General features: G+C 45.0%; 1 protein-coding gene across 1 annotated transcript in view; it reads left to right on the forward strand.

The window, feature by feature from the left end:
* Positions 1 to 211: 211 nt before the first annotated feature.
* LOC306799988 (sodium channel protein type 5 subunit alpha-like) overlaps positions 212 to 25,397 on the forward strand; it is a 210,369-nt gene continuing 185,183 nt past the window's right edge. Inside the window, 1 exon segment of the mRNA XM_079301701.1 lies at positions 212 to 433. The gene's annotated coding sequence lies outside the window, so the exon portion shown is untranslated.

Here is a 25,397-nt window from a genome sequence, read left to right on the forward strand (position 1 = left end):
CTCTCCCCCTGCCTTGCTCCGCTTTCCCGGCCTTTCCCCGCTGTTCCCGTTCCCCCACCGGCGGCAGGGGCCGCTGCGGGGCCGCCCCGGCTGCGCTCGGCGGGGCGGGCGGTGCCTCCCTCGCTCCATCCCTGCCTCCATCCCTCCCTGCCTGCCTGGCTGCCTCCCTCCCTCCCCGCTCCATCCCTCCCCGCTCCCCCCGCCGCCCGCCCGCCCGGCCGGGGCTGCGCTGGCTGCGCTCCGCTCCGCGGCAGCCGCACAGACGGCGCGGCGGCTCCGAGCCATGCGCGCTCGGCGGCGGGCGGGCAGCGCGCTCCGCGCTCCGGGCCCTTCCTCCCCGCGGGACGCAACCGCTGCCGGGATAAAAACTCTCTGGATACTATGAACTGGCTCTGGGACTCTTGGTTTAGCAGGAAAAATTAAATAAACCGATGTAAGTTTCTTTCTCTTCTTATTCTCTTCGTTTGTTGGGTTGTTAATGAAATGATAATAAAAGGAAAGGAAAAAAAAAAAAAAAAAGGGAAGAAAGAAATGGAAAGGATGCTCTGCTCGGAGCGTATGGCGGAGGAGGAGTGAATAGTGCCGGGGGTTTCCCTTCCCCAAAGTTTCCCTCGAGGCGAAAGGAGCGGCACCGCGACCGTCCCGTCCGAGCCGAGCGGCGGAGAGGGACCGGGGCTGGAGCGCAGGGAAGTTGGAGCAGCAAAGCTTGGAAGCAGAGGATATATAATCAAATAGATACAGATGCATATTGCTGTTTAAAGGTGATTCTGGCAGATAATCGGCTTAGTTTCCATCTTGCTTCCGCACCCAGAAGTGCCGAGAAGAGCAAGCAACACAGAAAATGCTCTGCAATTGTTCAGTTGATATTATGAGGTGTCAGATGTGTTGGAGCGGAAATCTAGTGGCAGGTGTTGAAGGGAAGAATTGAGCTGGAATGGTTATTTCTGTGGTGGCAGGGAAAAGGTAACGTTCTTCTGTATGGTGAGGGTGCTATTGGTATTACTTGTTGCAAGAACTAAAATAATTTAAGTGTGTTTCTTAATGGCACCAAGCACCTCAAAGCTGTTTGTAGAACACCTTTGCTTAAAAAAATTGGATTTTTTACCGGCACAAATGAAAATCTGGACTTGGCTGATGTAAATAAAAGCAAACCAGGGAGAGCTCTGCTGCACTCCAGCAAGGTGATCATGATTTTATTGACGTAGCCCTGAGGGGAGCAGTGACATACTGGGAGCACCGTGAGAGAGAATGAAAGCTAAATTAAAGCAAAACTTATGCAACAAAAGTGAGGCTGCAATGGGAATAAATCAGACTTTTCAATTTAATTTTTCTTGGAGATTTGGGTGAGGAGGTGGAGATGAGCTCCTAAAAAGCGAAGAAACACATGAGCCAGGCACATCTATGGCAACAGGTCTCGTTTTGCCATGCCAAGGGTGAGCTGAGCCTTGTGACTGCTGGAGCCAAGGTTTTCCAGTCACAACTGGGGCAGTGGCTGCTCCTGCAGACGAGCCTTGGATCTGGAGTTGGTGGCCCCGATTTCTCCCACTGTCGAGCTGGTGAGCAGCTCTTCCCAAAACCCAGGGCGGATGGTGGAATAAACACGGTGATTCAAAGAGGATTTGTCAATACTAAAAATAAACAGGCCCACAGATGTGTCCTAGAGGGTCATGTCCAGGCACAGCATTTTCGGGGCCAATTAGCCGATTTCGGTGATTTTCCGTCTGTGTGTCCTGTCCAAGGTGCTGAAGTTCATTTTGCTGCAATTTCCCAGGATTTCAGGGTTTGGCAAAAGTGGACTTGGAGACTTCCTGATATCTTAAACCAGCGAGGGGATTCCCCCCCGGGTGGTATGAAGAAAAAGCAGGGATGTGTTTTCAGACACGTATATTTGATCCGTCCTTTTGGCGTGGGGAAACAGACCAGGTGGAGACACAGATGGATCCGGCAGATCCTATAAGCTTGTGGTGGCAGAGATTGGAAAGGTCAGAGCTGTGAGGCAGTGAGCAGTGAAACCCTCTCATTCTAATGGACCAAGAAATTGGTGGTTTTGGAAGCGTCCCTTCTGCTGGTTTGGGTGCATTGCCTTGATGAGACGCCTGGTTCCAAAAAAGTTGAGGGGAGCCCAGAGTCAGGACAGGATGGGAATGATACAGCTGGAATTGGAGTCATGTCCACTGGTTTTGTCAATATTTTTTTATTCTGGTGTAGCCTTTTCAAGTGGCAAATGTGGTAGACAGAGAGCTTCATAGACAGAGGGTCCTTAATAAAAAATGTCATGGCTTTTTTGTGGCAAATGTCTCAACATGTAAGCAGTGGAAGTTGAGGTATTTTTAGATTAATGTGCCAAAAGGTCTCAGCCTTGAGTAGTGGAGTTTATGTAACTTTGGAAGGGGGCAGATGACGGTATTGCCAGAAATTATCACAGATTAATATCTTACTGAACTTGCTTGTGATTGGAGTTGGATGTTGTAACGTGGTTTTTCTCAGGTCTTGCTGCTCACTCTGAATCATCCATAGCGCAGCTTTGCCCTTCTGTCTGAGGCTCTGAGGATTTTACAAGCATGAAGGGTCAGCTTCCAAAGGCAGAGTTCTCACACAGAAGTGGTTTGTGCTGCAAGGAGCCCTGCAGATTTAAAGCATGCCAGGGCTCTGTACAGTGTGGCAGGGAACGGATCCTGTTTCATGCCCTCAATCATTCGTCAGAGGTCACAAAGGTATTCAGTTGCATCATTGGCTATGTAGCCCAAATACCTTGACCATGAAGGGGGTATGTGGACCACGAGACTTTGTGACTCTGAATGACAGCTCATGGGTACAGACTTTAAAACTGCAACAGAGTTGAGAGCATTTTATTCCTGGCTTGAACCAGAAAGTGGCCTCGGTTCTCACTGGGATGGACTAACACCTGTGGGCACCAGCTACCATCTCCCAGGACCTTTACATGTCACAGGAAAATGTTGAGTAGCTGCTGTGTTCTTGATTTAAATGTGTTGTCAAAATTATGTTTAAAAATTTAATGATAGGAAATGTCATCCTGACTGGGAGATTAATGAAATATAGCTACTTTTAATTTCTTTAAATGTCCTATTTATGATGTTAGTTAGGGATTGGCTTAACTCCTCATTACCTTTTTCTGTTTAGTGTCTTGAAGGAATCCTTTGTGCATGTATGGGAGTAAAGAATATTTTGGGTTACATATTAAAACATGTTGGTGGTCATTTGGAAATCCTAGCCCTGCTTTTCAGAAGGAACTTATTATCTTCTGTTATCACCTTTAGTGCCTTAGTTTTAGAAAGCTCAGCTTGAAAAACATAGAAGGGACCCATTGTTTTCAGAGGGTGGGTGCTCAGTTCTTCCTGGAAATTACTACATTGTAAGTTGTCTCTGATGGTGCTCAAGATTTACTCTGTAAAATTATAGCCCTGATTGTTAAAAGGTGACAACAACTCATTTCTCAGTTCTCTTAAACAGAAACTTTGGTAACACAGAAGCAGGATCACTGTTAAATATCCACTTGAATTTCTGCTTTGTGTTTACACATTGTCTTGAGGTAAGGCCTTAATCATGGTATAAAGCAATTTATAGTTGGAACACTGTCATTGCTTCTCCCTTTCATCATCTAACCTGGAGCAAAATACATGAAGTCTGCTGGGCATATTTAAATTTGCTTGTAGTGAATATCTCTTCCATGGTGTTGTGAATGATTGCAATCAACTCAGATAAACATGTGTTTATTTATCCTTTAAATAGGATTGTCCATATGAACACCTACCAAAAGGAAACCCTGGCTATATTTCTATTGATCTTGATTTATTATTTACTCTGTAGACCAAAATGAGGAACCCACTTTGACCTGGCTGTGTCTCTTTGGGTTTCTCTTGCAAAGTGACAGTTTCTAAATCAGGAAGGAAATCAGGTCACATTTCTGGCTCTACAGGACTTATCTCATTGCTCTTCTTTCAAAGTAATTAGAGTTACTAATAATGAGGGAAAGAAAACTTTTCCAGAACTGGAATGTCCCTAACTCCTCTCTCCTTCTGGCAGTTTTTGTGTCACTGAAGAGATCCAGGTAGTTCAGAAACTTCGTTGTGTAGGATTTTTGTTCTGTTATATACACAGTGTCTTCCTTTCAGTGCAGCTGCAAATTATCTGCTCACCTCTACAAATGTGTCTTTCTTCCTTTAGAACTGTGTTTCCTTCTTGATTTCCCAATAATTCTGGAGCTGGTGTTACCAGCTCCTGGTTGTCCATTTTTAGTGAGTGAGATCCCAGATTTCAGCTTGGGAGAAGAATAAGGACACCTTTATTAAAGTTATCCCCTGTCCCAGTCCCTCAGCTGGCTCAGACAGGGTGATTTTGTTAAACCCATGCAGTACCAGCTGCTATGACCCCTGTTTGTACTCATTCTTTTCAGGTTTCTAATCAGTCTGAGCTCACAGAGGCAAGTTCCCATGAAAGATGGCAAAAGAACCAAAAAAATTCCCTCGCTTCTCACTCTCCCACCTTTGAGGACTTGTAGCTTGTGAATCATTAAAGTGCAAAATTTTCATCACTGTTAAAAAGATCCCTTATCTTTCATGGCAAAAACATGCCTCACTGCTCATTGTCTTGAACAAAGCCTTTGTAAATCACTGTTCTGCATAAAAAGAATGGCCTGAGTTTAATTTTTATCATCATATTGCAAGAGCTTATTGAGTGTAGAGATTTGACACATCAAATAATATTGTTGTACCAAAACATGCAGAAAAAAAATTGAATTTTTTTAAGCTCCAAGTTTTCTCTTTACCCTTTTTAATCTAATTGTAAAATTAGAAGCTTTCTTTTATGTTGTGGAAAAAATAAGTCCATGCTTTACTGGATTATTTATTTTATCTCTCATCTTGAATTGAGTTTTCCCAGTTTGTTAAAGTTTTGGGGTTTTTTTATCTGCAATGCTGAGAGCCCTGCCAACAGGTTGTAGATTCTTTTTAAAGCTCGCTGAATTCTTAAGGTACTAAAACTGCTTTTCATCCAAGTTATTATTTGAAAGATACTGCAACTTGTACTTTATTAATTTTAATCTAAATCTAGTATTCATAATCTGAAAAAGTTGTATTGATTTTATTTGCGAGTGTATGAAAGTTAGGTGGCTGAATGCAGACCATGGGCACAATAAAGTGTGTTGGAAGAAATTAGTCTTTTTCAATATTCATGGAACTCAAAGGCTGACTGTGAACACTAAGCCAGTTTTAGGGTTGTCAAAGGGTCTTGGCAAGTGGGAGTTGTGCCTGGGTTTTTTCCCCTGTGGATTTTAAGTCTTTAGAGAAAGCAAAAGAATTTGTGTGATACAAAGCTATAGAAAAACTTGTTCATGAGCAATTTTTTAAAAGCTCCATTAGCTGAAAATAGATTAGAGACTTTTTAAGCCAAAATCCATTCTTAAATGCTGTATTAGTTCTGAAGTGAATTGTCTAAGTTTCTTTCCCTTAGCATAATGAAATGGTCCCCTTTACGCCCTAAAATGCAGTTTTGTTAATGTCTCTGTGGCTGAAGACACCACTGGTGCTCCTGGCTGGCTCACAGCATGTTGGATCTAACAAGCTTTGGTTCAGGTTTAACAGAATCTTAGTCCTGGGAAACCAGAACAGGACAGCACAGGGGGATCACTTCTGGTTATTTCCAATGAATAAAAATTCCCCCCTGTAGGAGCCAGCTCAGATTTTGTGCCCCAGCCCATTCCCTGCTGCAAGGTCAGACGCTGCCCCTGGGAAATGAACTTTAAAGAAAATGAAGACAAAGAAAAAAAGGGGAAAAAAAAAGCCCCTTCCTTATGGTGTAAAGCTCACAAAGAGGAGCAACACTGTCACGAAGTTTTTGTTTTAATCGGTGATGCAGCCACCAGAGTGGGCAGAGGATCAGGGAGAGCAAAGTTAGCGGGAGGATTTGGGGAGAGGAGAAAGGAGCATCATTAAAGTGTTACAGCCTGACCTGTAGACAGGCACTTAGTGTTGTCTGAGGCCTGACACTCTAGTAGCACGTTACATAATGCACAATTATAAAATCACACCAAAGCCTCTTTAAAACACCTGCCTGACTCTAACAGGGTAATTGTGCCGCGTTTAACAGAGCTGGGTGCTGCGGGCAAGGGACCCCCACACCCCAAACTTGCTTTTGCTCCTGCCCCCCCGGATGCAGCCAGCTTTGCCACCCCATCGCAATCCCTAAAGCCTCCCAAAGCCCCTGGGGTGTGTGCCTGCTCCCCGTTTCGCTCTCGAGTTACAGGGGTTGTCCTTTCTTTCCGGACGGATCTCTGCTCCCCATATTAGTCCAGCGGGCGCGGCGTGACGCGGCCGCGCTCTCTCTGCCCGGGGCCGAGCACATCGCTTGGGCTGCCTTCCCCAGCCCGGCACATCGCCCCCAGCGTGTCCCCAGCCCGGCACATCGCCCCCAGCGTGTCCCCAGCCCGGCACATCGCCCCCAGCGTGTCCCCAGCCCGCTGGCCAGCCCTGTGTCCCGGCTGCGAGCCCGCACATCGCTCCGCTGCGTCCCGACCCCGCGCTGCCGGAGCGGCTCTGCCAAGCACCGCAAGTATCTTCAACATTTTTGCATTTTTTTTCTTTTTGTTTTTTTTTTTTCCTCCCCCGCTCTTTATCTCTTTTCAACAGTGTCTCACTTCGAGAGCTCTAATCTGGCTCGTGTTCCCGTCCAGCCGCTCCTGGTGAGCTCTGGGTCCCTTGGGGAAATCTCCCTTTCGGCAAAGCTCCCCGGGTTTGCCGGATCCTCGCAGCTCTTCCCTTCCCCGCGTCCATCAAACGGAGGGATGAGTCCTCTCCTGGGCTCTGCCGGCGTAAAATCCACATCGATTTGTTCGACTTCAGCAGAGCTAATCCAGATTTACACAGCCCATTCTTCCCCCGAGGACTTCCCCCGTTTCTCGCTCTAGGTGACCGTCAGTGGGACAATGTCAAAATGCATCTGATCTAGGCAGATTCCCTGTCTCCAGATATTAATTATTCCCTGGCAATAGTTTCTGAGGAAGAGCAGTTGGATTTGAAAACAGAATACAAATTCTGTTGCTAATTTTAGAAAGTAAGGGGGATTTTTTTCCCCTCCTGTTGAAACTAAATATAATTTGAAAGATAATGTACAAAGTCTTAAATATAGCCTGCAATTAGACATGGCATATGAATAGTTTCTCTTGGTTTTAACATGTTTGGTTTATTTTTCCATCTTTCTCAGCAGACAGCTGTTAGATAAAGGGAGAAAAGTAAATAGTTGTTATGAAATCGTACGTCATAGCTACAAGGAATAATTTAAAAAAAAGGAATTATCATATGAATAAGGGAAGATAAAGACAAAATAAATCCTTTCTGTGCTTTTTTCCCCTTGCCCCATCACTTTATGATACTTCTATAGTACTACTTTAGCTAAAGAAGTACTTGAGCACCTCTAGAACAAATTTCCTGTAGATCCATCGTGTTCCTGTTCCTGCTGGATTCAGGCAGTTTTGAATTGAGGCTCTGGATCCTGCACAGGAGGATGAAATTGAGGTAGAAACTTTCCTAGGAGGATCCCTGGGTTCTTGGGTTCCCTTGCCCTCGGTGGGAATTTTCCTTGTTTTATCCTGAGTTTGCTTTTCTATGAAGTTCCTCAACTTGACAACCCCCAAAACTTTTGCTACATCCACACGGTGTCTGAGCAAACACCTGCAAAGGTGTACAGATATCCTGGCTTGAACAACTTGCTTTTTTCTGTCAGTTGTGAAACACAGTTCTGCTCCTCAAGTGCTGTTACATCTGGGAAAAATTGTTCTTTTGGTTAAAAGTTTTTTGGGGTTTTCCCTGGCTTGTGAAACATGAGCAGTGCTGGGCTGATGGATCTTGCTGTGAGTGTTGTGTGTTCAGTAGTCAGGACTCAGTAAAACTTTTTAGCTGCTTCTTAGGACAGGCAAGAAAAAACCTGGGAGCACTGCACTGGGTCACATATTACCTTTTCTTATACAGGTATGGAGAATGGCATAAAAGACCCTTGAAATAATAATAACAATACCAAAAACCACCCCAAAATGATGGTTGTAGACTCCTGGGAGCAAGGCAAGTGGCTGCGTATGAGGCTGTGATCCAAAAACATTGAAATATTCTGGGCTGTGGTTTTCTTTTATTAATTAGTCTAAGTGATGTTCAGAACCTGAAACCAAGGCTTTTAGACACATCTCTGGTGCCTAATTCTGCTCAGTGTCTCATAACAGGGTGAATCAGGAGACTGTTTATTGAAGTCAGTGATGCAGTGTCGATGTAAAAGCGACAGAAGGGAGATTGAGGATTTGTTTACGAGCAGAAAAGTCCCCTGGACAGTTTAACACTAACAGAGAAAATTACTGAATAGCTGCAAAGCATAGAGCTTAAATGTAGCTGAAATAAGTCTTCTGGAGCATTTCCAGAACTATTTTGAGGGCCTGATCCAGAGCCTGATGAAGCAAAAGGTAAAAGCTCTTTTTGACTTCTTCAGATCCGACATTACAATTTGAAACATCATTCCCTCTCTGGAATTTTCTAAAGCTGTCTCCTAGGTGGTTTTTAATTAACTATTTTAACAAATGTAATGTCTTGCATCTCTTTAGTACCTGGATTTGTTAACTATAAGAAATAATAGCATAATGTCTTTGTTACACAGGAAATTCTGATTTTCTATGTAGTCATTAGTTGCACAAGCCATTGAAACCCATCTTTTGTTGCTTGGCTTGTCCATTAGTTTTCCAGTGTGTATCTGTCTTATTCAGTAGCTTTTGAACCCACTGGGCAACTTGATTCAGAGGTTCAGGACTAAGGGATGTTTGGCTTTTGCAAGTGCTGTAAAATGATGTTGCTGGGTTGAGAGTAGGAAAGTTTAAAGGATTGTCATATGTAAGAAAATGACTGTGTGGTGACCCAGCCACATACTACACATCAATGAATCCAGCAGAGCTCCACAGGGAACTGCACTAGTTCAGTAGTGTGGTTTTACAGAATTTTTATTGTGTTATTGCATATTATATTCTATTTTATGTTTAGTATTCCATTGTTAGGCCAGTGACTGCTTCACCTCCTCCACCCAGGTCCGTGAGGTCAGGTAATAGCAGGTGTAGGTTGTAATTGCATAGTTTTAAAGAGAGCTTGCAAACAAAGCCCTGGGCTCTTGGTGCATTTTGAAATAATCTGAAAAGGCTCCATCATGTGGATTCAGGGCTGAATCCAAACCAGCTGAAGACCCTTGCTGGCTTCAGGAGATTGTGGGTAGGTCTTTGTGTCTGAGGAGCAGTGGGTATCAGGGGTTGGGTACCAAGGGTGCCTCGAGCTTGTGAGAGAGCCTGGTCCTGGTGAAAGACTGGGGGAGGTGACAGAGGGACAAAGGTGATGTCCCCTCCTTCTTTACCTGCCCCACGACTTTGCAGCTGTGCAGGGGGGATGTTTGATTGTATTGGCACTGCTGCCCGTTTTTGTGCATCAGACAGGGATTAATAATTACATATAAAAGATGATTTTTATTTATATATGCATATTTATACAAAACACCCAAATCAGGAATGAAGCAAGAATATTGAAAATGCAATTTCCAGCTCCATCAGTGGCATGTTCCCCATTTTTCTGGGAACTGGCCTGTCTGTGGTGGTGTCAGATGGGACATGTGTGCCCAGCTATTGCACAGGGCTGCTGCAAACCAGGATGAGAGGCAGCAGGATCCCACTGAGGATGTGTGTACCCATGCAGTGAGGCTGTGGCTGTCTCTCCCACAGCCCTTGCCCTGCCCATTGCTGTGAGGAAGGGAAAATGGAGGGTGTCCCTGACCCCAGTAATCTCCAGCTGCCACCGAGCCTCCCGGGAGGCACCCGTGGCCAGCACAGATTAACACAGCCCACAGCAGGGACTGGCCAGCAGCCAGCATGGCCCTGGGATCAAAGGAGCATGGAGGTGGCTGAGAGCCACCTTTGAGCTCCTCCTCCTCTGCAGCAGCTTTTGCCCTCCCTAATAAACCAAACCCACCCTCTGCTTCATTCCCTGTGCCTTGCGTTGGGTGTTTGTGTGGTTACAAAGCTGACAAAAGGGAAAAGGATCTTCAGCATCTTGCTCAGGGAGTGACATGGATGTGTGCTGGCTGACAAGCACAAACAGGGTGTTCTGACCCCAAACACGATGGTGGTGCAGAGTTGGGAGCCATCATGAGGATGTCACAGGCAGCAGAGCAATAATGAGCTGTGCCCAGGTCTCTGCAGTGTCCCTGCTGGCCCAGCTGCCTCCAGGAGGAAAGGAGCAGGAGGGAACTGTGTGCAGCATTATTTAAGAGTTTAAAAGGTCACAAGGAGCCAGGGAAAGCACAGAAATTGGCATCACAGCACTGAAAATGGTGTACTTGAGTGGCAAGCTGGAGCCTTGATTTGGTTTGCAGTGGGTAGTCTAAGTAAGAAGCTTTATTTCTGTTAGAGATGTTATTTTTGAGGACTGTTCATTCGCCAGGATCAGGAGGAAGGTGGTTTAAAGCATATTTTGGAGGGATTATCAGTGTTGTCCCCATCAGTTCCAGCAGCCCTTGTGCCCCAAAATGCAGAGGCTCTTTCCTTCTGCATGGCTGAGCCCTTTCAGGGAGTTCTCTCATCCCATGCACTCCCTCTGAGCACCTTGATTTTCATCTCCTCATCCCTGGGCTGATAGCAGCTTTGTAAGGCAGGGAGTGCTGCTGACCAGCACAGGCACACTGCTGCCAACAACCAGCCCTGGGCCTGAGAGGTTTGTTTTCCAAGGTGGGGCTGGTGCCAGCTGCACTGTTTGCATGTGTGATGGTCCCTGGGGGTGGCCAGGGATCAACCCTGCCTTAACTTCTGTGTGTCTGTTGTGTTACCCCTTCCCAACAGGAACCCAAAAAAAACAACCTGAGCAACAACCTGCAGGAATGGCCTTGCAAGGGAATTTTCTCCTTCAGTGGCCCAGAGTCCCACCCTGAATGCAGAGCATGATCACTCCATGCTCATTTTAAATTGTGGCAGCTGGACATGCATGCTGGTTTGCAGAACCATGTGGCCCAGGGCAGGACTCTAAAAGCAGCATCTCACACATTTGGGTCCGTGGGATGTCAAATACATTGAATATTTTCTTCCCAATGCCAGTTTGAAAGTTAGTTTTATAGTCACAGCTTAGCATTGCAAATGTTTGAGTTGTTCCCTGGTACATGATTTCTTCCAGGAGGCTCCTACAACTTTAATGAATGTGAAAGTTGTGATTAGCATGGGAGATCATTGCTTATAGCAACTACATGATGTATTAGGCTACCCATCAGTCTTGCTGCTAGAGCACTCTGCAGAATTCAATTAACAATGTTATTTACACTGTTGTCTTTAGGAGCTTGAGAAATTTCCCAAAATGTTTTATAATCCAGAAAAAAGCTTTGCTGCAAAGCAAGTTCGCTTCATTGATTGCATTTCTTCACTTTGGTTACTGAATAGCAGGCTAAAAATAAATAAAAAAAAAAAAAAAAAAACCTGAACCAGTATTGAGATCAATCTCTAATTGATTTTGACTTGTCATATCCAGTTAAAAGCAGAACCAATGCTTTCTGAAATGTTACTGATGTTCTGGAACTTTGTAAAGCTGCATATGAGAGAAAACATCAATAGCAGAGTGTAAGATCTCTTAATTTGGGCTTCATACAGAGTTTTAGACGCCTAAATGTCAGACTAAAGTTCAAGTGTTCATCAAAGTCCTGTGAGGATCTCCAATGCCAATGAAATTCCTATTAAAAACTGTCCTGTGAGGCTTTGCTGCCTGCAAATGCTGGTTCCTTGAAACAAAAGTTGCCTGGATTGTTGAAGAAAAGGCCTTCACAGGGTAAAGGGGTGGCTGCAGAGAGTTTCTGAGCAGGAAGCAGTGAAGGAGCTGCTGTGGGATGTGCCACAGGGGCCAAGCTCAGCTGCTTGGCTTCAGCAGTGGCTCAGCTGGAGCCACCACCCTGGAGGGCAGGGCCAGTCTGTGTGGCTCTGTCCCCACACCCCCAGTGTGGCCAGGGGCTTGGGTGGCATCTCCAGTGCTAGAGGTGCTGGAAATCACTCTTTCCCAGGAGCAGGAGGGCAGGCAGGGACCAGCCCCCTGTGCAGTGCCTGGCATCACCCTGCTGCCTCCCTGTCCTGCCTCCCTCTCCAGAAGCACCTCCTGGCTCACTCTGCAAGGCTGCTGCTTTTCTGGGTGTTTTTCCCTGTGCCTTGTGCCTTTGAGGGGGGGATGGAGGGAGGGAGGGAGGGAGGGGAGAGCCAAAACAGAGGACAGCCTATTTTTAGGCTGCCTATCTCCCACTCCCTGGAAGGCTGGGTGCCAACTGGGTGGCGTGGCAGGGTGACACTCGCCTGGCTGCAAGGCAGAAAGGGAGCAGGGATCTGAGACATCTTTCTGCACCAAGGGACCTGCCTAGTTTTTTGCTGTAATGTTTATTTTGCACTGTTGCATCTGCTTATTTTTATCTGGACAGCTTCCTCCCCCCCTCCCATCACATTTTATAACAGAGCTCCATGCACACTGTGTTGTGAGGTGTTTTGAAGCCCAAGTACATGATTTTGGCTTATGACTTTCTGTTCCTTTTGTTGTGGGATAAGAAAGAAAAGACTGGAAAATTTAGGCTCAACTTCGTAATTTAGAATTTATAAAGCCATGAAATAAAACTGTGATCATCTACTATGTCTCCAGAATAGCAGAGGGCTCCCTATAATTACTATTGTTTCAGCTACAGCATGTACTGTCAAGAAAAGAGGAATTGAGCAGGATGGATTTTTCATCCTGCAGTCTTTGTTAGGTTATTAGTCTTTGGTAAAGCATGGTTAAATGATTTTCTTTAAAATGTGCACATTATGCCTAATTAATATTTATTTTTGTTCCAGTTCTTCAACACTGGATTTCTTCTATAATATTCAGACAGAGTGCAAAGTACTCTGTAATAAGGAGAGGAGTAGTAATGTTTTAGCTGTGTTTGTCTAAGGGTGCTGGTACTGTGATTAATTAATCCCTTTCCATTTCCTTTGGTGTGATCAAGCTCTTTGCAGTGTTTACTATGAGCCTGATTTCCAGCCCATAATTGTCTTTAATGATACTTCCCTAAACCTTGCTAATTTATCAGCACAACCCTTGTGCTTTGGACATCAGAACTGAAATGGGGTAATGTTCCCATCAGTTTCTATCCCTGTCTCCTGAGCCCTGATTAACCAAGCCCTGCATCATCTCTTCTGCTCTTTCCCCCACAAAGCAAAAAGGTTTTCAGTCACTCAAATCTGTTTATCCACATAAAACACTGCCACAATTGTGGTTTTCTTCTGGTGCTTCACCACAGTGTCCCAGTGCTTTGGGAAGCAACACTGACATTCAGAGTACATGTTGGCTGAATCTGTAGGAACTCTTGGGTTCAATTATCATAACTCGTTGTCTAGCTAAAGAAACCAGGGTATTTTATGCTCCTTTTGTACATTTTTATTGCTCTTAAACGGGAAATGTCATTCTCAGCATATTATTGCTCCATTGCATGGATTTTTCCCAAGTACAGAACAGAAATAGGTATTGAACATTTCTGGCCCTTCTGTGCTGTTGTGTCTGATGGTACTTAAAGGATACATTTTGTTCCTTACGTGTTTGAAAAGTTCCTTCTTGCCCTTAAAAAGGCCAGCAGTTTCTCTACCTGCAGTTTAGTCACTGATTCTTTCTATTTTTCTATTCTAACACATGCAACTGTGTAATGTTACCATGTTATTCTTGACTTCCTTTTTTTCTTTTTATTTATTTATTTACTTTTAATATATATATTTAAATTTTTTTACAAAGTATTTTGCACTGTGGAGCGTGTGCAGCATTTTGGTTGTCATAGGATAAGATGTAAAAACTTTTTTGAGCTCTTTCAGTGTGCAGGGAGAGTGACTGCACAGGATTAGTCAACACAGAATGGGAAGGATGAAGCTGATATCTGGAGAGAACTGGGGAAATAGGAAAGGGGAAATTCCCCTACATCTCATTAAGGATTAAATTATTTCTCTGGAGAAAGCCTCAGCAAAACAATCTGCTTCCCATCACCAAAGCTGGAAACATCCCTTTAATTAAGGGATAGACTAAGGGGGTTATAAAGCCCCAGATAGTGATACATGACAATCTGGTACATGTTCCCACATCACCTCATATGATGGAACTTACAAACACCCTCTTTTGCCCCAGGAAATATGGTTGTGATATCATGCCACCTTCTTCTGTGTTTCTGCTGGCAGCCCACACATTACTGGGGCTTAGAAAAATGACACCAGGGTCAAAACCAGAATCATCATGCTACAGCCACTGTCCTGCAGCTGGGCAGTGAAGTGCTCCTCTTTGACTTCATCCTTGCTGGAGACTGCCAGGAACAGCATCATTGGGATACTGATCCCAGCACACTCTTGCTCAGGACTTTGGGGGAAGCTCTCTTCTCTGTGGGAAAACCCAGGCTGGGAGCTCCTGGCTCAATGACCTGAACACCAAGGTTTGTGGGGAGGAAGGAAAACTTCCCAAATCACAGTTGAAGCCCTGCAAAGCAGAGAGGTTTTCTTTCATTTGCTGGAAGTATCAGAATTCAGTCTTTCAAACCTCCTGATGCTGGGGTCCATTAGCAAGACACACAAGTCTTGGCTTTGACTGAACATGAACTCTGTGCTGATGCATATTTATTTATTAATATTATCTGTTTCATGCTGCTGATTGTCCCAGATGCAGGGGAGGGAAATGACTTTCAAATGAGAAGATTTTTCTTAAGCCTGGAGCATAGCTGTACTTGGAATGCAAACTTTAATCAGTTGCTTGATGGAGAAATATGTAATAGAAGTGCAATCTCTGCTGGGTTCCCTTTCATCCCAGTATCAGCTGTGGGGTTGTGTCCCTTGGAAGAAATATGCATTGTGTGCAAAATAATTTAGGCTCTTTGTAACAATCTTGTCACAGAGACCATCTACCTTTCTTATGTTATTTATCTTATTTATCACAGCAGTGATTATTAACAGTGATAAACGTGGCTTGATGGGGGAGCTGTGCTTCAATGAAATTTTTCTGGGAAGTTGATTATTTACAGCTTGGAGATTTTCTAAGTCTTACTCTTGCATTCAAGTGTCTGTTTTTCAGTTCAGCAGCAGCCAGGTTCCTGGGCTGTCAGGCACAGGAGTGTCCTCAATCCCAAGGAGGCATCACTTTTTCCAGCCCAATCCTCCTTCCCCATGCCCCTTGCAGTCAGTCACAACCTGAGCATGAGGAAACTCTGCTGAAGAGCAGCAGGATCCCTCCTGGCTGATTTCATGAGCTGTTGAGGGTCCATAGCATCCCTCCCATCCCCAAGGGGCAGCCCAAACCCTCAGAGTTTCTGCTGTGCACCTAAAAAAATCCCAGGTGCTCCTGTAAATGGCTGCAGTAAAGAGCTACTGGAGGAGGCTATTTTCTTTTTTTTTTTTCAGGGCAAAACCAGAGAGGCTACTTAGCATAGCTTTACATGCTGCTAATGTGGTTTTATTGCTTCTAGGACCTGACCTACTATCGTTATGTGCTGCTGTGGATGCTTTTACTCATTTGGAGCTGGTCCAGGGATCTCTAATGGGGCTCTGCACTGCATGACCTAGGTGTGCTCAGCATGACACCATCCCCTGCACTGGGAGAGCTGGTTTATCACACTGCTGCAGACTGGGAGGACTGGGAAATTGAGCCAGGAGCTTGCTCTGCCTTGTGCTGGACTGTGGGTCCTGTGGAGTTCTGGGTGATGGAGGCAGGGACACTCCTGTTGTCCCCATCACCACACAGGCCATGGATTTCTTTATGCTCTGTTGGAATTGCTGTGCCTTCACTCCAAGCATTGGTGTGCAGGGGATGTGGTGAGCTGTGAGTCATCCCCCACTGCTCCTAATGAGAAACCCAACAGATTCCAAATTAGAAATGGACAAAGATGGCTTTTGGGATTCACCTTTCCCTGCACTGCTGAGCCTGGGAGTCTTACAGCCAAAATAATGAGTCTTATTATTATCCCTCTAGACGTATAAGCATTTATCTCAGCAGTATATTTAGCAACATAACTTATGTTTTGTGTGTGTTTGGTGCTCCTGGTTTTGGCCTTCCTTCCCACTCTGCAGCCTCAAATTGCTGAAGTGATTGTGTGCTGTTTGTTGTGCTCTAGAAGGTTTCTTGACAGCTATCAGCATTTTACGTGTGCTACAGTTTCCTACTTTTATTTCCCTGCATGTATATAATGCTGATTCAGGCAATAACATCTTGGCTGCAAGGCCAGTTTCTTTCTGAAATGCTTAAATACAGACTGAAAAATCCTTATTTTGATGAGCAGTGACTTCTATGCCTGAATAACTCATAGGGACCCTCTCTGTATTTTGAAAATCTTTGTTACCAAAGTAGCAATTTTATATTGAAATTGCCAAAAAAAATTATTTCACGAAGGTTTTACTGTTAGGTGCTATGACCAACAGCACAAGTGTTTAGATTAAAGCTAAAGGAGAGGTTCACACTTTGTGTTACTTGCCATGATTTTTAAGTGGTATATTTTAGAGGCAGAGCATTGATTATCTAGACACTGTTCCTGGGTTTTATTGTCTTTGAGATTTCACTGGTTTCTCCAGGAGAAAGGAATGGGTGAAGTCACAACTGAGTGATCACAGGGCTGGAGTGAGGGTCAGACAGATCCTTGGAGATTGATCCCCTTGGGCTGGGAAGCTCTGCAGTTGCTCCAAATTCATCCAGCCTTGAGGAAGCTTGGGCTGGCCTGAGATAACCTCCATAGGAAGGGCTGCAGCAGCTGAGGCAAAGGGAATGATTATTTTGGAGGAGAGGAATAGAAATCAAGGGAGGACAGTCTGTGTCTTCCTGAGAAAGGGAGATCACCCTGAGTGTTGTGTTTGCCTTGGATATTCCTGAGCTGTCTGAGTGAGATACCTGGGCGTTCAATGACACTGCCAAACTTGGCTGGAAAATTGAGGCACTGGGTTTCAATGAAGAGAAAATGAGATATCTGGAAAGAAAAAAAAAAAATACCACAAACAACCAAGAAAAAAAAAAAACCCTCAGCAAAAGGTATTTAACTGGACAGAAATAATATAAACATATTTTCATCACAAGGAACACAGTTATTTTACAGAGGGAAGATAGCATGCCCAAAATGTTGTAGTAATGACACAGCCAGAGGTCTGGCCCTACACCATACGCTAGCAAATTTGGTGTCCATTTCTTCAAACCTCCACAGAGAGCTCCAGAATGCCCCTTCCAGTCCCAGGGACCCAATGAAGGATCTTTCCACCCACATCTTTCCAGGACTTCTCTCTTCACCACCATTCATTTATTTTTCCCAAATCCTTCCCAAATTCTGCTTAGCTGAACATTCCCCAGCTCCTTGCTTTTACTTCCTTCCAAGCAGAAGCACCTTCCACCCCGGGAGACAGCCCTGGGTTCAGTGTTTTCAGGACAGGAGCAGGGTGAGCATCCCTTACATGGTTAATCAGGTGAAGTGAAAGAGCACAATGTGAGTGGCCTCGTGTGACCCCAGATGCTGCCAGGAGCTGTCTCTGCCTGGGTGCTGTATGAACTTGGAGCATCTGTGCTCTCACCATGTGCTTTGCTGATGCAGGATGGCTGAATGTGCTGCTGAGGTGATGAAACACAGAAAGGCTTTTGTCCTCAGGGCTGCTGAGTTTCTCAGCTGATGTCTGTGCTGGTCTCCAGCCCTCAGAGCTTGCCTCTTCTGGGGTCTGCCCAGCATTTTCTCTGCATGGGGTTTGCTGTGCATGTCCAGACTGGGCTGCAGGAACGTTCAAAGCATGTTGGCATGAGTGGTTCCAGCTGTGATCCTGCCCCCATATGGGCTCTGGAAACAGCAAAACTGCTGAGACTGTGCTGGAGAGCTCAGCCACAAGAGTACATCTCTGAAATATTTAAAAAGTTGTCAAAGAGGGCAAAAAGTGAAGAGCAAATGGGGAAGAAAGTGTGCTGCTAGTTCAGCAGAAAAGACAATTGTACCTGCTGGTAGCAAGAACAACTTCATCATCTGATGCATGGACCTCTTCCAGCTTGTCACAACCAATACTGCACACCCAAGGCTATTTGTTGCATTAACAATGAACCAGTGAGGGCAGGGAGCTGCAGCTCCTCATGGCACATGGGCTGGGCACCAGCTCCTGCCTGTGCAGATGCTGCTGCTGCTGCTTAGACAGCAGGGGAAAAGGGGAGGACATGAAATCCATCGAGGTCATGCTGTGTTTCCCTGCTCCTCTGAACTGGGTGTTCATCAAGCCCAAGTGCAAAGTTAAGCCTCAAGTATTATCTGCTATTTTGTGAGAAGGGGTTAAAAGACACCTCTCACCCTACAGCTGAGGTTTGTTTTGCTGTGGCCAAGAGAGGACCAGGTTTTATTCTTTGGCAGGGGAGGACACAGGAGCAGCTGTCTCCAGATCCCAAATGTTGAGCTAAGGAGAAATTTGTAAATGAACAGGAAGACATTAATTATCCTACTATGAATTCAGCCAAGACTGAGGGGAGATATTTTTCACAGTACATGTGAATTCCAGAGATAGGGTCTGTCCTATGGGCACACCCCAGCTCCATCATAGAGCTGCATCAGTGCTGCTATAACTGAGGATAAAATCTTTCTTGGAGTTTGTTGCTAGGGAATTTCCTGCTGAATGATGCATGGGAGTGAATTAGCAGTGAGATGTGTGAGTATTTCATGTGTAATGTGCTCAAGTGGTGTGATTTGTTCAGAAGGCAGGTTGCCTCACTATATTACTGAGACTCTTAAAAGTCTTGAAAGTTAGACCTCAGTTAAGTGTGTTGCAATAATGCAGCCTTGCAGTGCCAGAGACCTGAATGAACTTGGTGTGATCCTCATTTCATATTTTCTGTATACCTGAAAGGAAAGGAAGAAACTCCTCTACAGGCAGAAATAATCCTCCAGGTCACAACTGCCCCACAGGATATGTCAGGCAAGATGCCAAAGAGAAAAGCCCAATAACTTCTGTTTAAATCACATCTTTCTGCTGGACTTGAGTCTGTTTTATCTTATTGGAAGTAAAATCATCTGACTTTTGTCAAGGTTCCTGCCAGTTCCAGGAGAGACGAGCAAGCTTCACCTTCTGGAAAAGGATTGCAAAGTAAAGTAATTGGCTTTCATGGTGGCACCATGGCCAATAACCCATAACCCACCACATTTGACTTTGCAATCCAGATTTTTCTCAGCATCTCAACCTGAGCAGATCTGTTCACAGGATGAAGGAATACAGAAGTGACAATAATGAGGAAAGAACAAATAGATGAACTCTCCTGTGGGGATAAAGTTTGTACAAACTTGCCTCCTGACAGCAGCCCTGAGGCTGCCTTCAAGACAAGGCTTGCAGGACATGCAGACAGTAAATCCTGAACCCTAGAGATGGGTGAGCATATGTGGCCTTGAAAATCACAGGCTGGTTAATAATTATGGAGTTTGTTGTTGTTTGTTGTGTATACAGGCTGCATGGGAAGTGCTCATGAGGGCAGGAGAGAGAAAGAGAGCACAAGGTTCCAGAGATCATGGAGACTGACATTTCAAATCTGTGCTGACCAACCCAGAAAAAGCAATTCCAAATGTGGTTTGGCCTTCCTGACAGCTGAAGTCCTTCCAATTTTCAAATCCAGCAGACTGAGTTTGCCTGTTGGGTGCTGATTTTGAGGTGAGAGCTGCCCCCAGAATCAGAGCTGGACTGATGGCAAAGCAGCTTGGCTGTTGAGCAGGGAGATGATCTCCCATTGTGGGCATAATTGCTGCATTCCTCAACTGGGAGAGGAGTGGAGCAAGCCTGCCTGGGTAGGACTTACATGGAAATGGCATTTTTAGGGGAATGCTTGAAATGCATCTTACCCAATTAAACACTCCTCTCAGTCTGGCCACAGGCCAGTTCAGAGTCCTTTGAACTTCTTGCCCTCCAGGCAGAACCCAGGGTTGAGTTTTCCTACAGACTTCCAGGATGCCAGGTCATTGCTACCCACAGTGAGGAGAGCCCAGCTGCCCAAAGTCTCTTCCCCAGTTCTGTGTTTGTCTCCTTGGCCCTGGTCATGGTTTCTCAGGCTCATCCAAAGGCAGGCATTGTTTTGTGCAGCTTCTGTGGCACTGTGTCCACTGGCAGACCTCTGTTTTTAGCAGGGTTAGGAGTCAGACCACAGCTGGTAGCCAGGCAGTCTGCCAGTGTGCTGGGCACATCAGCCATTTCTCATGATATAGAGCAGCTGAGCTAGATTTTTTTATTTTTTTTCTGTGTGTGTGTGTAAGCTTTGAAACACGTTGAGCTTGCCACGTGGGGAAAAAAGTTCTGTTAGTCCCGTGCTTGCCTGCATCCAATTGTGGCAAGGGCACAAGAGTTTTGGAGAATATTTCTGTTTCTGGCTTAAAACTTGCTCTCATCATATTGTGCCTGTGTGCACAAAACCTCCTGGTGAGAAACCAAGGTCCTGTTTCTAGGTTTATGTTTCCTGCATTTAGGCAGGGAAATAAAACTAAAAGTAAAGGAAATAAAACTAAAAGTAAGGGAAATAAAACTAGAAGTGTGTGTAAATTCAGAGGCTGTTTCTGCAGCCCTTGTGCACGATGTGTTGCTCTCAGGAGAGCAGGATTTCAGCCTGATCATCAGGCTCCTGTGGGAGTGTTTCACTGCTGCTTTTCTTACCTGGACAGAGTCTTTGCATGAAGTTATTACCCCTGAACCAAAAGCAGACCTGAGTGGTTTTCATGGTCTTGTTATTCTGCGTGGTCCTGCTTTAAAAGATTGATTCACATTATCAGTGTTGGTTTCCTCCCCTTTCCTCAGGAGCTGAGTTTTAGACTTTGCTCTTTCAAGGCAGAAAAGGGTGAGAGAGGAAGCCACAATTTTAATCCCTGCACAGACATACTGATTCAGCTTTTCTGAGGTTATTATCCTAAAACAGGAAAGATAAAGCTCCCACTGCTTTGATAGTGGCAAAACTAATTCAACATGATTTCCTATGGGTGGAGTTAGTTTACCTTTAACTCACCCTTCCAAGCCCATGGTTTCTTCCTGACCACTTGTGGGGCTAAATGGCAATGTGAGCAATTGCTTTTGGAGATTCCTTTGCATCCCTAAGCTGATGGACATGCTGACTTCCAGCTCTTAGAATGGATAAGGGCCTGGAGATACACCACAGAGGAGGCACAGTCTCCCACTGATTTATATTACTTAGCTCTCCATTTCTACACCATGAGTTTAGTATGTCTGAAATATCTACGTCTGTCTCAAGTGTGGTTGAAATTGGCCAATGGATTGAAAAGTTATTAGAGGGGATTAAAAGACAGACAGCATGACCAGATAAGCCTTTTTACCTCAGGAAACTAGGCTAAAAAGGGAAAAAAAACCCCAAACTAGTGCAAAGATTCCTGTGATGTCCTCTCTACATCCTGATTTTTTTCACTGTCTGGGGTAGTTAAGATTGAAAGCTCTGAGTATTTACATTGGGTTGGTGCAGCATAAACAGAAATGGTACTCTCCTTTCCTCTGACTGTTTATTTACATTACACCAGCAATTTTGGATGTCATCAGTCCACAGATGTGAGTCCTCCCCTGAGTATCAGCAGCTGAAACCTGGTGTGTGTGAGAAGTGGCTTGGAGTTACCCACACCTGAACCCCCCCTGCCCAAAACTAAGCTTCCAGAAGACAAGCCCCATGGATTTGCCCCTGTTTATTGAGGGGCTGTAAGCCAAGTTGTTTTTATCCTAGAGCAGTGATGAAGACTCTGCTGCTTCTCCTCAATCAAGGTGTGAACGTGGAAATATTTTAGTTGAGCAGATAAAATAGTCTGTGCCTATCTCAGCCTCAAATACACTCTTGAGTGGCACCTCTCATGATGGACAATGTTCTGCAGTCTAGAATCTGCCAGTGGCTGCAGACCTGGGATGTGGGGAAGCCCAGGATGTGCTTGGGCTCTAGGGAAGGGGATGCCACTTGGCATGCACAGCAAAGCTGATCTCCCTTTGATCCCTGTGCACATCTCAGAGCAAACCCAGTTGATTGTGATCCCTTGATCCTGGAGGAGTACTGGAAAGGGGTTGGATTTGATGGAGCCTTTCATCTGAGACAAGAGGGCTGGGAAAATAATTAGCCTCAGTTGCAACAAGGAAAATAGTTAAAGCCTGTGCAGGTACTAAGACTTGGAATTTAATTTCAAGCTCCAGATAGATATGGTCCTGGAGATGGATCTTGAAATGGGAAGGAAATGTATGAAGTTAGGATTTGGGGTTCTGATTATCTTGGCATTTCTAGCCCAATTTTCCTGTTTTTACAGCAGAGTTGGTACAGCTTTTCAAGCAGACACAGAAATCCATAAATAAAAGGAATAGCTGTCAGTGAACCTGTCACCCCCATACACAAGTCCAGTGAGGCAGCTGGGCTGTAATGTTCCTCCCTCCCTTCCTGCTCCTGTGATATCCCTGTTGACCCAGGGTGTCCTTCAAAGCATTGCTGGGGCCCACGATGTGGCTTAGAGGAGCAGGATGGGGAATGAGCTCCAGCTGACAACCTGGAGAGACTGTCCTGTTCCCCTGCACCAGCAGGGCTGGGGTTCTGGTATTTTCTGAGCATTCTCAGGGACAAGAGGTTTGATGGCTCAGAATCAGTGCTTTGAACTCTCTTTGGAGCAATCTGGATGAGGTGGTGGGTAAAGGGGTTGTTTGAGGTGATGGACACCAGGTTAAGTTCACACCTGCCAAGGAAAAGGTTTCACCTGGTGCTGTTTGGGCTTTCTGACCTTCTGAGCATGTCCCACCCCAGCTCAGGGTGCAGCTGCACTTTCTCTGTGGGGAGGCAGAGGATGATGAGTTGCAGACAAAAAACTGGAAATGTGGGATGCCTTCTTGCAGCTGGAAGAGGTAAATAATCTCACACCTTTCTTTCTTTTGTCAATCTGCAATGTGTTTGTCTAGTGCACAACAATTTCCTCTGGTGCTACTGTCAAAGAACAAAAAATAGCAACAGGAATTTTTGGGGCTGGGCTTCAATTTAGAGGCTCAAAATGTTTGTGCAGAGTTGGAAATCCTTCCTTGCCCTTCCCCCTCAGCTGGGCACTTAACATGGTGAAGGAATGCGTGATACCCTGCCTGGTTCTCGGGATTAGTAATTTGTTGTCTGTGTTAATCTAAAGCCCCTGACACTGCAGCAGAACTTCAGCCAATTCCTCCTTGGAGGAGCCTGGGAGGAGGGAATTAATGTGCTGTATGAAAGGAATCTCTGTGTTAAAAAGAGTGATAGTCTGTGACCCTGCTCCATCAGGTGTGCAGCTGGGGGATGTCCCTGTCCCACTGCAGCCAGGAGAAGCTCTGAAAGCAGCTCCATGTCAAAAGCAGCTTCCCAGCCTGAAGTCTGGCATTCCCTCTGCTCCTGGGGACTGCAGAGCTGCTGCCTTTAGATTTTCTGCCCCTGCCTGTGCTGGGCTGGTTTATGGGAGATGTGGGAGCTCACTCCCCACACCTGACAATTGCTAAATCCCTTACAAAGCACTTTATGCCTCTACTCAGACCCTCATCCCTTGCCAATGTTTCTCCTGTTCAAAGTTCTGCCAAGTGCTTCTCCCACCCCAACCCCCTGCTGGAACAAGCTCACACCCATTGTTTTCCTCTGCTGCTAATTTGTGGTGGTTTATTTTTCTTCCTGTGCTGTGAGAGGTACTGCCTGATATAACCTAACCCTGACAGACTCCTGAGAGCAGCTCCCTCCCACCCTCCCCATTCCTGTTCATCTTGTGGCTCATTTTGAAATTGCCATTATTTCATCCCTCTGGGGCACCAGCTAAGGCTACCCTGATGATGGATGCTGCCAGACCAGATGCATAAATATTAAGAAAGCGGAAAGAGCCAGACCTGCAATTTCTTTGTGCAGAACAGTGAGGAGGATGCTGTTCTTACAGCTGACCAGCACAACTGCAGTCTGAGCTCCAGGTTTAGAAGGCTGTGGATGGTGGTTAAAATGAAGATTTAACTGGGGTTAACCAGCTTGTTGTCAGGCAGAGCAAGCATGCTGGTTATATTGGAAATTTTTACTAGACTGGTACTGGGTTTGTTCAGCACACTGGGCTGGTCTCTAAATGTATATTGTACCTTGTCTAAGCTCTGATGCTGGTAGTGCAAGACACTTTTGTGACTAGATGATATTTGCATGGTTTTCTGGGTCTTGACATGCAAATATTGGACCCTAACAATGATTATGCTATCAGTCTGGTGTGTAACTCTTGTAGTACAGTGTCACAACCCACTTGTCTTTGTGCCCCACCTTAATAAATCAGTATGGGTTTGCCTGAAATTGCCAGAGGTTTGGTGCTATCAGAAAATATTCAGATACTGCAAGAACAAAAAATCTTGATTAATGCTGAGTTAGCTGTCTCCCCTCTAATGCTGTTTCCAGTTCAATGGATGTCTTGATAATGGTGTTTGATCTGAAGGCCACAGACTTATTGATGGTCACAGATCAAAATACCATCCCTCCTAATAAATTATTCTTCTCTCTTTCTGCTAAGAAGAGCAGCAAGGAACAACATCTATAAAAGCAAGGGGAAAATCTAGGCAGTCCCAACAAAGACTCATAGCAGCACTACTCAGGGTAAGAGCCAACACAATTGAAGTACATTTCCAGAAGGGAAATTAGGGAAATGCAAATTGGATGCTGGTGCTGCATCTTTATTTTGCACACAACACAACAAGGCTCATGGTGTTTCTTTTCCTTCCTGTCCACATTCTTCTGCCCATCTACCCCACCTTAAATTAGATATAGCTTTGGGAATTTGAGGATATATAGCTCAGAAATAGCATTGAAAATGCACAGGATATTCTTCTTATGGCTCAGGGCTGCAGCTAATAGTGAAAAGAGTTTTTGATTTACTACAATCATCTTAATGTTCACAGTCTCCAAAATATCATCTTTGTTATTATCTATGAGCACAGAGAACATGGGCTACTGGTGGTCACAAAAAGATCTCAGTAATCCTGCACCCAGTTCCAACTGAGAAAGCTGGCATTTTGTAAAGTCAGGGACTATGACTGCAAAATAATCATCTTGCTAGAGGTGTTCTCTCCACACTTGCATGGAGTATCCTGGTGATATTGCTACTCTTCCAAGGATCTCACTTTGTCACTTGTCATGCTCATCGGGAAAATAAAAGAAGTTTCATCAGTTTAATATTTTCCAAGACTATTAACTTTCACTTACAAAAAATGTGCAAATTACCTTCCTCTATTTAAAACCAGCAATCAGGGCCCATTATATTCCCTGTAGCAGAAAGACTGAAAGATATCACCAGACCATACAAAAAATCATCTGATATTCCAAAATTCCCCACTTCAGTCTACACACTCCAGCAAATCCTGACATCCAGCATGAGTTTGTAGA

Source organism: Erithacus rubecula (assembly GCF_903797595.1).
Source record: "Erithacus rubecula genome assembly, chromosome: 3".
In the NCBI taxonomy this organism is placed as follows: domain Eukaryota; kingdom Metazoa; phylum Chordata; class Aves; order Passeriformes; family Muscicapidae; genus Erithacus; species Erithacus rubecula.